We start from the raw sequence: 12620 nt of genomic DNA, 5'->3' as shown, positions 1-12620 counted from the left end.
TTCTATTACTACTATGCCTACAGCTACTACCATTGTTATTGTTACTATTGTTATCATAATCACCATGGTACCTTCTTTATACTTCATCATTATCAAGTTTCATGAAGACTACAGTTAGATATTTGGTTGGCATTTTCCCCAAGTAATAAAGGAAGCAAAGAAGGGCAGACTGGTGGCTCAGACTCAGTCTGCGACCATTGTACTAACTGTTAAATGCAAGTCTGAAGACTTGCATGCTTTGCACCCTCTATATCCTGTTTGCTGCTGTAATACTATAATTTCCCAGTTATGGGACTAATAAAGGATTATCTTATCTTATCTTATCTTTATCAGTGCTTAAGAGGAGCTAACGAATATGGAAAAATGTACTATGACTATAGAGGGATAAGATTTTTTGAAAAGGGCTGTCTTTGGTCAAAATGTAATTCCAGGGATAGAAGTGTTGGATAAACACCACAGGATGAAGCTGCTCAGGCGGTAAGGGGAAAGGACATACACTTATGTCTCTGTCTCTTCAGATTCTATTATGGTAGACTGCCATACTATCACAGCCCATGATCTGACACCTGTGAGTGTGTGTGTGTGTGTGTGTGTGTGTGCGCGTGTAGGTCATTATAACCTCCACAGATTCCTGGATATAACACCTGACTTCCACATGCTGGAAGCCTGTGCACACACACACTCACACACGCACACCCCAATGCCTCAGAAATGTGGTGGAATTGCTTTTACACAGAAAGCCCCAATCCAAAGTTACTTATTAGACCTGCCAAGGTAATGTCCTGTCCACCTAGCTGAGGTGTTTGTGGCCTGGTTGACCTAGATGTTTACCATTTCTCCTTTGCTTATTAACACATCTTTTACCTGTCTGTTTTATCGTCTCCTCTGTCATTTATAGTCACGGTGGTGACACGGCTCAAAGGATATCAATGCTGAACTGCCTGTGGTTCCTCCCTTTTATCCAGAAATATATCAACAATCATTGAAAGGATTGGCAAATTTTGTACAGATATTAATTGTCCTGAGAGAATGAATCCTTATGGCCTTGGTGATCCCCTGACATTTCCTCTGGCATCACCATGAGGTTTTACCTGAAATGTCTGACAATTATGCCTATTTCAGGCTGAATTGTAATGACTTTGGTAACTGTTTTACAAGTATTGATTGCTTTGTATTGCAAATTTGTGAATGGACTGGAATGCAATTTAAAAAAGAATAGATCTCTCCTGACTTTCTTTGTTACCCACCACAACACCGTCCTATGTAAGGTTTAAGTAAGCACAAAAAAGTGTGAAAAATAGGGTCAACATTGCCAGGACATCACATTTAAATAATAATAACACTGTAATATACTTACCTCATATCACATCATGGTGCTCACGACATGTCACTGCTACCCAGATTGGTGGCTCACACCTACAGAGTGCAAGTATGTGCTTGAACAACAAGGATACTGCTTGTAGTTCACTGAATAGCCACATGTGTCATTAACAACAAGGATTTCATAAGAAATTCCACATAGTACCATTAACCTTTCATAAAATGCCATCATCAGGTCAACATTTTAAATTGTACAAATACCCTCAAACGTACTGACATTCCCATCAGGCTCGGCTATACTTTGTGTTCAGTTTGAATTAAGAAATGCAGCATTCTAACACGGTAAACAAAGATGGTAAAAGTGGCAAGCATTATAGATACACCCTCCTTTTCTTGGTTGGCAGCATTCTCCACTCCTTCTGGGCTATGGGCTTCAATTCCTCTTTAATCTTCCTCAGTCAATACAAAACATGGCAAGATAGTGTACACCCAACTTTACACTCTCAGGGTTTACAACACTTCTTCCACTTTACTGCCACATGTTACTGCACCTACACTCACTGTTAACTGTCCCTCCTAAACAATGGCAGGTAGGAGCCAATATTTACTCTTAGGTATGGGGATATGAAATGCAACTTAATTGTAAACACAGGTAAATACATAAATGTAAAATGTAAATCTAAAATGAAAAGTGGGGCGGCACGGTGGTGCAGTGGTTAGCACTGCCTCATAGCAAGAGGGTCCCAGGTTCGAATCCCGGTCTGGGCCCTTCTATGTGGAGTTTGCATGTTCTCCCTGTGCCTTCCTCCCACAATACCAAAAACATGCACATTAGGTTAATTGGCTACTTTAAATTGCCCCTAGGTGTGAGAGTGTGTGGTTGTTCATCTTAATTGGCTACTCTAAATTGCCCCTAGGTGTGAGTGTGTGGTTGTTTGTCTTTGTGTGTTGGCTCTGCGATTGACTGGCGACCAGTCCAGGGTGAACCCTGCCTCTCGTCCGTAGTCAGCTGGGATAGGCTCCAGCTGCCCCCCCGCGACCCTGACGGATAAGCGGTATAGAAAATGGATGGATGGATAAAATGAAAAGTGCGATACATGATAACGAAATAACTGCTACTACTTGCAGGTCAATAAGCAACACAAATCAGTGTATTAATCTTAAATTACCACCATTACCAGTTTGCCTTTATTTTATCTTCAAACTAACCCCTCCTCCAGCTCCTGCAACCACTACCAACAGAGAAGACACACACACACACAGTGTTCACAATGTCTTACTGTAGCTTCCAATTGTATGGCACAATTGGTTGGCTACTTTATCTCAAGAACAAAGCTGTGTGTGTCTGCGATTCAAAAGTGTTCCCCTAACTTGCTGCCATGTTGAATATCCACCATTCTGCACTGCCTCCGTTCAGACAAGCAGAGAGAGAAAACAAGAGCAGAAAGAAGCAAAGACACGGACAGAAAAAGACAGAGCGAGAAGACAGAGGAAAGCATGAGAGTGGAAGATGAGAGGAGACTCAGGAGGCATTTACCCGACAGGAATCCTAAATTTCAATTCCTTGTCGAACACACACATACACACACACGCACACACAAAGAAAGAGGGAGAGAGACAGAGAGAAAATGATTCACTCACTCTGCCAACTGTGGATGATGCCAAAATGATAATCATGCCCGAATCCCTGCAACAATGCCAAAATCCAATGCCATTTCAAATTTTCGGCGATTGGCCAATACAATAAGTACATAATAGCATTTCAGTGTTTTCCCAAGATATGTTTTTTGGCAGTGTTAAGAGGCCCTGAAACAGCATTTAGATGTGATACTAAAACTCTCCATTGAAACCAATGATAATGAAATTCTGTGACAGCAAACCACGTGGTGGTGAAGTTCTCCTGTTAAATCAACAACTGTTTGCCAAAGATTAAACCCAGAGCAGAGAGGACTCTAATCTGTGATGATATCAAGAGACAGATGCTAGAGCCCCTTTCCTGATAATGAGTTACAGACTGGCTCGCTCTTGTTAACAGTTTTTCACAGTCACTTAAAGCCTCCCCAGACAACTCGATATCGGCTTGATAATGGCCCGATCAGCCTGACATAAGGGAATATGAACTTTAGCCACATTTTATCCTACGTTCTGTGACAAACATAACAGTCTATGGGACATTTACAAAGATAAATGTGTAAAGACTAGCACATCCATCTTTTGCCCTTTTTTAAGCTTTTGAAACAACTCTGGGAACAGGTTTGATTGTGGCACATCATGAGTTCAATGATATTGATGAATCACAGCATAGTACGCTGACTGTGCTATAAAAATTAGCAGTTCTGCCCAAGTTTCCCCACTGTGAAGAAAAGTTTACCCTTCACTGTCAAGTCTAGGTGCAATAAATATATACAGTACACAATGCAGCATCAGAGTCTATCTGTCTCTCTCTGTGTGTGTGTGAGTGTGTGTGTGTGTGTGTGTGTGTGTGTGAGAGAGAGAGAGAGAGAGAGAGAGAGAGAGAGAGAGAGAGAGCATGTCCATCACCATGCTTGTGAAAATATGAGCATGTTGCAAACCCTCTATTTCATACTGCTTCAACAGACAGAAATATTTGAGTTACCAGATCATTTTAATGAAGCATCAACGAAGACCATCTGTTTCCCAAAGTCCACACACATTTGCAGAAACCACTGTGCAACCACAGTGACCTGAAGCTTGATATCAGAAACTGACAAACTAAAACTAGTAAGCTCAGGGTGGAATTCAGTGCATCAAATATTATCGCTGCAAAGAAACTAGTGTAAATTCTGAGACACATCTACAATCCGATAACCACATAAGATCTATACACAAGGTGGACATCCAAGATTAGCATCACCATTTCAGTTATGTGATCATTATGTGAATAATGGATAGAAAACAATATGATGTCACAGTGAAATTGACCTTTGACCTTTTGGATCTAAAATGTCATGACTTCATCATTAGCATATGGATTATTAGGCTATGGTTTTGTAAGGTCTCAATAACTTTGGGCCACCAAACTGTAACCAGTTAATGCTTGAGTCCAAGTGGACCTTTGTGCCAAATTTGAACAAATTCCCTCAGGGTTCCAGAGGTATCCTAAGAATGGGACAGATGAATGGACAGAGATGTGTAGACAGACAACCTGAAAACATAGGCCTAATCCCTCCAGCCACAGAAGTAGATAGTGTTCAACCGCAAAATGCCAAGTAAGTTATCAAGTGTTGTTTGACAAAAGTTTGACAAAATTTATGAAGATGACAGAATGACATGGGGCTTTATTTAATATATAAACTCCTGTATTTCAATTTCTTTCTACCTGAAAGGGTGGAGAAATGATTGCCAAACTGACTTTGTGACAAGATTCTAAAAACAATGTTGTTCTGAGGAGGCCACCAAAGCTCTCACATTTCAAATTGCAATGGAAGCAGCTTTTTATTAATTAATCAGTCAAAACAGTTGTTTCTTAATTAGTGGATGATGTATCTCATATTATTTCCGTTAAGCCTTCAGCAGACTATCATCAGGGATAGACTTGGATTCCCCCAGTATTTTTTAGCTTGAGACGGTACTATCAGAAAGTAATTGTAAAAAAATGTCACCGCTTTGTGTTTTGGCTGGTGGATAAAAGCCCTGTTTTGTCATGATAATTAGCTCCCCTGTGTTACGTTGACGGAGTATAATCTCCTTGCAAGTAACTTTCTGAAAACAACCGATCAACGTGTATCTGTAAAAGTAGTGGATTTTGTGCAGAATCTCTGCACAGGAAAGTGGATTATAATAATCACTGCATCTCTGCATATTTCCTTTAAAGTTGAGAAAATGTAAGGGTTTGTCTTGAAGGGAATGCTTCCTGGATCAAAAGACCTTGTGCATCCTACTGAGTGTCCTGGCTCAAATGAAGCAAGTATCTGTAGAAACTGAAGGAAAGTAAAACATGCTGTTGTGATACATCCATTAGCTAGATCACGTCACTAAACGCAAGTGTGAATCAGTCTCAAATCTCCATCACTTAAAATGAGATAGTATATTTAATCATTTGTACTCCTGAACTCTAGCTCTATGCCTGTATTTAGTAGAATCAGTTGCTTGGTGTTTTAATCAGCAGATACAAAAACCACAATTATGATAACAATAATGATGACTTCAAAGCACAATACACCTACAACTGCTTTTTGTAATGGCAATAAATGTAACCCAAAATTTACTTACCATTTACTCCACCAACCATTCAGGCTGCAGTTTACATCCATATATGTCCAGAATTATATATGTGGTGTGGTGTTCCCCCAGGATCCATCCTTGTACCCCTGTGGTTTAGAATTGAAATCATTAAACATCTTTTATTCAAAAATAAATATGTGGTTGTCTGACAGCACTGTTGGTATTGTGGTAGTGTAGTCATGTTTAGATTATTAGAAACAGAATAATGTAAGAATTAATTCAATTAAGTTCAGCCTGTAACCTTGTTGTGTGAAGCAGTAGGATATAAATAAAGAATCAGCTGCTGAATGTCATCCTGTTTTAAACCAGTCACATGCTGTATCTGACTGGTTGTGCTGCTTTCTCCTTCTCTAGTTTCACATGAGTCATTGGTTGAATGTCTATGATTTACTGGTACTAAAGTTACTGACCAACCTACTGGTAAAGTAGCAAGGCCAGAAAACCAACTTTCACACATTTGAAGTACGACACAAGCAAATATAAACATTTAAAATTTTTGATCATGGTGTGTATGCATCGATTTAAACATCATATAGAGAATGGGCTACTGACTGACTTCTAAGGTTCACAAACACTCTACCTACAAAAAGTTTTAATTTAAAGAGCATACTACCACAATACTCACTGTAATATGACAGGTGAAATAATTCAGGACTTTCATATTCTTACTACCAATAATTGAATGACAGTTACTAGTAGACTATGCAGTAAGTATTGCACAGAGTGCAGAGACAGGTTCTTTAACACATACAACAATCTGCCATAACATTATTACCACCCACCTAATGTTGAGTAGGTCCTCTTTTGCTGCCAAAACAGCCCTGACCCATTGAGACATGGACTCCACTGGACCCCTGAAGGTATGCTGTGGTATCTGGCACCTAGTTGTCAGTAGCAGATCCTTTAAGCCCTGTAAATTGCAAGGTGGGGCCTCCATGGATTTGACTTGTTTTTCCAACACATCCCATGGTTGCTCAATTGGATTGAAATCTGGAGAATTTGGAGGCCAAGTCAACACCTCAAACTCTTAGCTGTGTTCCTCAAACCATTCTTGCAAAAGGTTTGCAGTGTGGCAGGGTGCATTATCTTGCTGAAAGAGGCCACTGTCATCAGTGAATACCATTTCCATGAAGGGATGTACTTGGTAAGCAATAATCTTTAGGTAGGTGTTACATGTAAAAGTAGCATCCACATGAATGACAAGACCCAAGGTTTCCCAGCAGAACATTGCCCAAAGTATCACATTGCCTCCGCCAGCTTGCCGTCTTCCTATAGTGCATCACGATGCCATGTGTTCCCCAGGTAAGCGAGGCACACTCACTTGGCCATCCACATGATGGAAGAGAAAACATTCATCAGACCAGGCCACCTTCTTCCATTGCTCTGTGGTCCAGTTCTGATGCTTATGTGCCCATTATAGGCGCTTTTGGCTGTGGCAGTATTCAGCAGCCACCAGGTGCACAGTGCTGAGTGATGTCTTGAATCCAAAGAGGCTTCTGGAAATTCAGAATGAGCCTGTGCCCCTGAGTGAGCTGAAGATCGATGTGGTGAAATCCCTGCTGCTGTCCATCTTTCACCACTGCAGCTACTGGTCATAAAGATGACAGCATCTCCTAGGTGCTAGCAGTCTCAGCTCCACAGAGAAGTGTAATAACAACATTTGTTAGTCAAGATTTCCCATTAGTCTTGTTCTGTGTGTAAACTGTGTCGGGCTACAGCTGCCCCTCCTACTTCCACCCATGCTAATAAGCAGTCTCTGTGACCTTTCCTACCTTTCCTCCCAGACATCCTGCAGTGTGGTGAGGTGTCCTGGCAAAGATCCAGGACCTGCAACAAATATAGCAGGACAGATCCACCACTGTCTGCTACAGGGCAAAGTCGTTAGGGTTCCAGAAATGGTGCAGGAAAAAAGCCTGGACTCTCTCTTGTGTGCAGTTGGCTTGGTTTTCTCCTATCTGCAATATTTATTGGACAGGAGATTGTATCAAGAGGCCATTAAGGAATACGCACCAGCCATTTCTGCTTTTTCTTTCCAGTCATGAGGGGTGTGGCAACAGATCTGTCTTGAATCACCTCCTAATGAAATGGTTCTTGCAGGAGGTCAAGCAGTGGTGTCCAGTAATGCATGTCCTCCTGACAGTGGAATAGCAATTGGTAATCAAAGCTTTAGGAAAGCATCTCTACGTCTGGAGTGTTACTCTATGAAGGTGTTGTCATTTAAAACAGCTTTGGTGCTTGCACAATCCTCTGCTAAGAGAGTATGTTAGCTAACTGCTCTGTTGGTGCACTCCAGCTACATGCTATTTTGATGACAGCAGTGGTGCTTCTCTCTAAGGGAAGCCCCAGTTTGAGAAATACCTTGGTAGGTGGCTGTGCAAGTTCATTGCTCAAGCCTGCAGGTGCGTAGCACACTCTGTACATGGTGTTGGCAGTGTTTCCGTTTGGTGAGTGTCAAGGACATTTGCTCAGTTACATTGTCTTCTACGCCCTGGGTGTTCATACTGTTCTACCTCTTGAACGTCAGGCTCTTTCTCAGGGTCTTTGCTTGCTGGGGTGACACAGAAGTAGTTAAAGGATGTGTGTGTGTGTTAGTTGAGTTGCACCATATCCAGCAAAGTTCGTGAGAAGGCTCCACCTGTGCTTACTGAAGTAGGGTTACAATATTGCAACCTTTTGTTCATAAATGAGGATAGCAAAAACATTGATACAACGGAGAAATTATTGTATCAAAAACTTTATTCTCAAATAATGTTTTCAAAATAGCTGATAAACTGTGAGTCTCTTTAACAGCAGGTTGTGAGGCTGCATTCACATAAAGTATCTGCTGTTTACCCCTTTATAACACCCCATGTTGTTTCTCTGTCATGACCTCATGGGAGGACAGAAAAGTGTCATTTTCCATCCTTTAATTCAAAACTTAAGAGTACAAGTCTTGCTTCACCAGTCAATATAGGATCCTCCAAAACTGTTGCCAATTTGCTAATGCTGCTGCTAGAACCAAAATTTACCACAATTTAATTTTCCACTCTAAACCCATAATGTCTAAGCAGGTAGAAACAGATTTCTCATTGTTTAGACAGACATGGGGTCAGATTTTGGGCAGTAAAGGGCTCAAGTTTGCCAAAATCTTTTGTGCCTGTGGAAATCATCCTCCTCCCAGATACAGACATAAAGATCAGTCACACAGGGCTGCTGTTACACAAGAACACTGCCATTTGAAGTGTCATTTTCAACCCATCCACAAATACTGCCCGAGACATTATATGACACTAAACATCAGGTGCTGTTTTTTTTTGTTCAATGTATGTGTGTGTATGTCTATCTAAAAGTTTAGAAATTGTATGTTAATATGATATTTTAATGTGTGAAATCACCAATGTGCAGACAACCCTCAGGGCACAACTGTGACATTAGAAGCCACCTGAATTTGTTCTGTGTATCATCACATTATATTCTGCTGGCTACAAGCTGTGGACGAGTTGAAAGTGACACATAATTTTATAAGACTTGAAGTGACACTGTGAATAGCAAATGTTTTACAGGTGTGACCCCAAGATAAGTGTCTCTCGAGCATGAAGATGATCAACTCTGGGTCCCCACAAGGTTTTCTGTTTCTGTGTAAAAGCAGCCATAAAAGAGCTCATAGGACATTTTGATATTTGATACTCAGTTTGAACCATAGATTTTTACATGGTGTTTAACAGTAAAAACATTGACTTTAATGAACAAGATTTTGTTGTACCTACATCATTAATCATAAAAAGTACAGCATGTTTAATAAATTGTTTTCTTTTTTTACAAATTCTTCATAAAAAATAGATTTCTGTACAAAATTTTTTTTTCTTTTGCACCTACTTCAAGTTCAGCAGCACATGATGATGGTGAAGTGACAGTGATAACGACATTAATGATGATGGTGGCAACTACCTAGGAAGGACTTGCCATTTTCCCAAATGTCTGTGTCATTTGGGAAAACAGAAATGAAAAGATATTTGTCAGTACACATTTATAAGCAATTAACTTACTTACTGCATGTCAATATGTGTTGCTGAGAACGTGTCACTGTAACGAGTGAATACAGCACTAATATGTGTGGTGTCTACGAGCCGCCGTGTGCCGTGTTATTCATTTTTACTTGCACTGAGGAGGGAAGCAGGACTGCGGTCAGTTCACATTCAGTTCACAGACACCTGGCTGCATATCTTCTCTAAAGGTGTACTGTTGAACAAATGGCATGAGAAGTTGTCCATTCCAAACTGTTAGGAGGAAAGGTGAAACAAAGGCCTTGCAATTCACATGAATTGCAATACTGATTATTTTTTATTTTTCAATAACACCACAAACCAAAACCCAGAGCAGCCCACATGTATGCACTGTATGTGTGTAGTGACACGCACACACACACACACACACACACACAGAGGAAACTCAGATTTCCATCTGGCAATATCAATCCAGCACAGATAAGCCACAGCCACACATGATCACTTCATTTCCTGCAGTATTTCTACACAAAAAGTTTAACTACATCAATCGGCAGCCCTTCCTATATCAGTGTTTAAATAAACCCATACTGATGTAATTAGACACATCTTATTTCTGCATTGAATCTTTTATGGATTTAATAAGGATAAGAAAAGGAGTAAGAGAAAGAAAAAGAAAAAGCTCATCTCTGCCATGGGACACTGTGTGAAAAGGCCATTTGTGACATTTAAAAGTTAAGCTGGCATTTTTTTTAAGGTGGCAGCAACCTAGGCCTCTTTGTTATAGTCAGGACAGTATCACTTGAGAGAATATGAGGGATGAATGTCGAAACATCTTCCCAAACTGTGAAACGTCTCAGGTGCAGAACAACCTTGGCATTTTAAAATTTAGTGGGCAGTTTTCTTTTTTCAACTTGTATCCAGCTGTCGCTCTCTAAAACAGAAGACTGCGGACAAAGCCAAATAAAGGACAAATGTGAAAACTTCTACGCAAATTCTAGAAAAAAAGTATTGAGTAAAAAGAACATTATCCAAATTTTCAAGGCATGTCAGAGAAAGCGCCAGACTAATATGACTTTCACTTGACAGACCGAAGCTACTACTCTGTAGATTGCAAAGGCCAGAGGTCACAGCAGTTCACTGGATAATCACATATACAGTATGTGCAGAGTCCCCTTCCTACGTTTCTACAACTGAAATGAACAGAACAGCTATACCAAATAAAACTCATTACACTGCAATGAGTCCTTTATCATAAAATTTGATTGTAATAAGATTTAAAATAAGTTGCAACTCACTTTCGGCTTCAATAAAAATACTGAAAAAAATTATCATAATCAGGGTCTCAAAAGATCTCCCCATTTTTCTGCTCTTTGGGAAACATAGGTTGGACCTCACAGAGGAGTGCCTGTCTTTCCATTTCCATTATTTACATTGCTTTTATTTTAATTAATTAGTCAAGAAATTAATTATCTCCATCTATCTGCTCTACATCTGTCACCCGTAAATAATAAAAAAAATGCTGGGTTCACTCTAACTTTGTCATGACTTCATTATGACTCAGCATATTTTTAGTCTAAACTTACGAGAGTCTGTAAACGTCGCTGTAAACATCCGAACGTGTTGGGGCATGTATGTCTCATTTACAGGTCACACAAAATCTGAAAACACTGTAGTACTATTCTGATCTTTGCATGCCAAGTCATACTGGGAAGTCACAGAGTCCAAATTTTCTAGTTTGGGCACATTAGGAGCTCAGATTGGTGTAACTAATTGTTAAAATTTAGACTTTCACTATGCCTGTGGAAACCTTGCAGCCTCTACTTGTCAGGTGCTATTATGCTCTCTTGACTCCATAGGAAATCTCAGCTGAATTAATTAAATCAAATAAAATAGAGGCACTCAGTGCACTCCAGGAATACAAAGAGAGGCAGCTCACTATTCTGTGAGCAGGCTTTCAACTGTTGTTTACAGATGTCTTTTATTTTTATTTTGTGTGCCTCATACTGGTATATGTGTTTCTGGCTGTCTGTCCATGATCCTGACACTGAGCCTGTGAATGTTGGGCTAACAATGAATATTATAATACTGACAACATCCAGAAGTGACGCTTCAAAACATAATTACTATTGGTTGAAGTGCTAGAAACGAAGGCAACCGAATATCTTTAGGTTGTTGAAGACGTTTCATCTCTCATCCAAAAGATATCCGGCTGCCTTCGCTTCTAGCACTTCAACTACCATGACCCAGATGACTGAGAACCTACATCGACATAATCACCATTGCTTCAGGACATTTAATTTGTAACATTCGGATCTGGAGCAGATTCAGTTTCAACTAAATGAGCAGAAAATGTATTTATTCTCACTTATTTCAAAATAGGTGGATGTAACATCCTTCTCATGCCAAAAGGTTTTTCTGTGATTTCGGTGAATTTAGTCCTGCCTGGAATATACAGTTACATTGTTAAATGACATGTGTTTCAGGGACAAAATCATCACTTGCAATTTCTCATCATCTGACTCACTCATTTTCCTCCATGTGTGTAAATGAACAGATATGGGATGTATCTTTTGTATTACAGTATGATGGACTGAGAGTGAATATATGAGGACATGAGGAGCACGAAGAAAAATTCATTTGGACAATAAAAATCATGCGGGTTAAAGCAAATGCCTGAAGAGTAAACGTAATGACAGAATGTGTGTGTTCATGAGAGTGTGAAACAAACAAGAAACAGGCCTGAAGACACTGAAAGACACACGGTGAAAGCAGTTACATCTGTGATCTAAACCAAGTGCAGCATCTTTCAAACATAAAAATATTTTGAGAGAACACTGCGAGAAATAACAAGCTTGGCAAGTGATTTAAAACTGGTGAATTTTCAAGGATCCCGCAAACTCACAGGTGTTTGCATGACATTTTGAGTCCCGGAAAATAAACTGAATGCAAGGTTGCACTTACTAAGCTTGTGTATTTGTTGCAGTGAGGTTCCAGCATTGATAAGCAGGATGTAACGTACTGTCTGCACACGAGGTATTTCTCAAACAATGAAGGGGCTCTGGGAGCGAT

Source organism: Scatophagus argus, chromosome 1 (genome assembly GCF_020382885.2).
Source record: "Scatophagus argus isolate fScaArg1 chromosome 1, fScaArg1.pri, whole genome shotgun sequence".
In the NCBI taxonomy this organism is placed as follows: domain Eukaryota; kingdom Metazoa; phylum Chordata; class Actinopteri; family Scatophagidae; genus Scatophagus; species Scatophagus argus.
Note: the sequence above shows the minus strand (reverse complement) of the source record.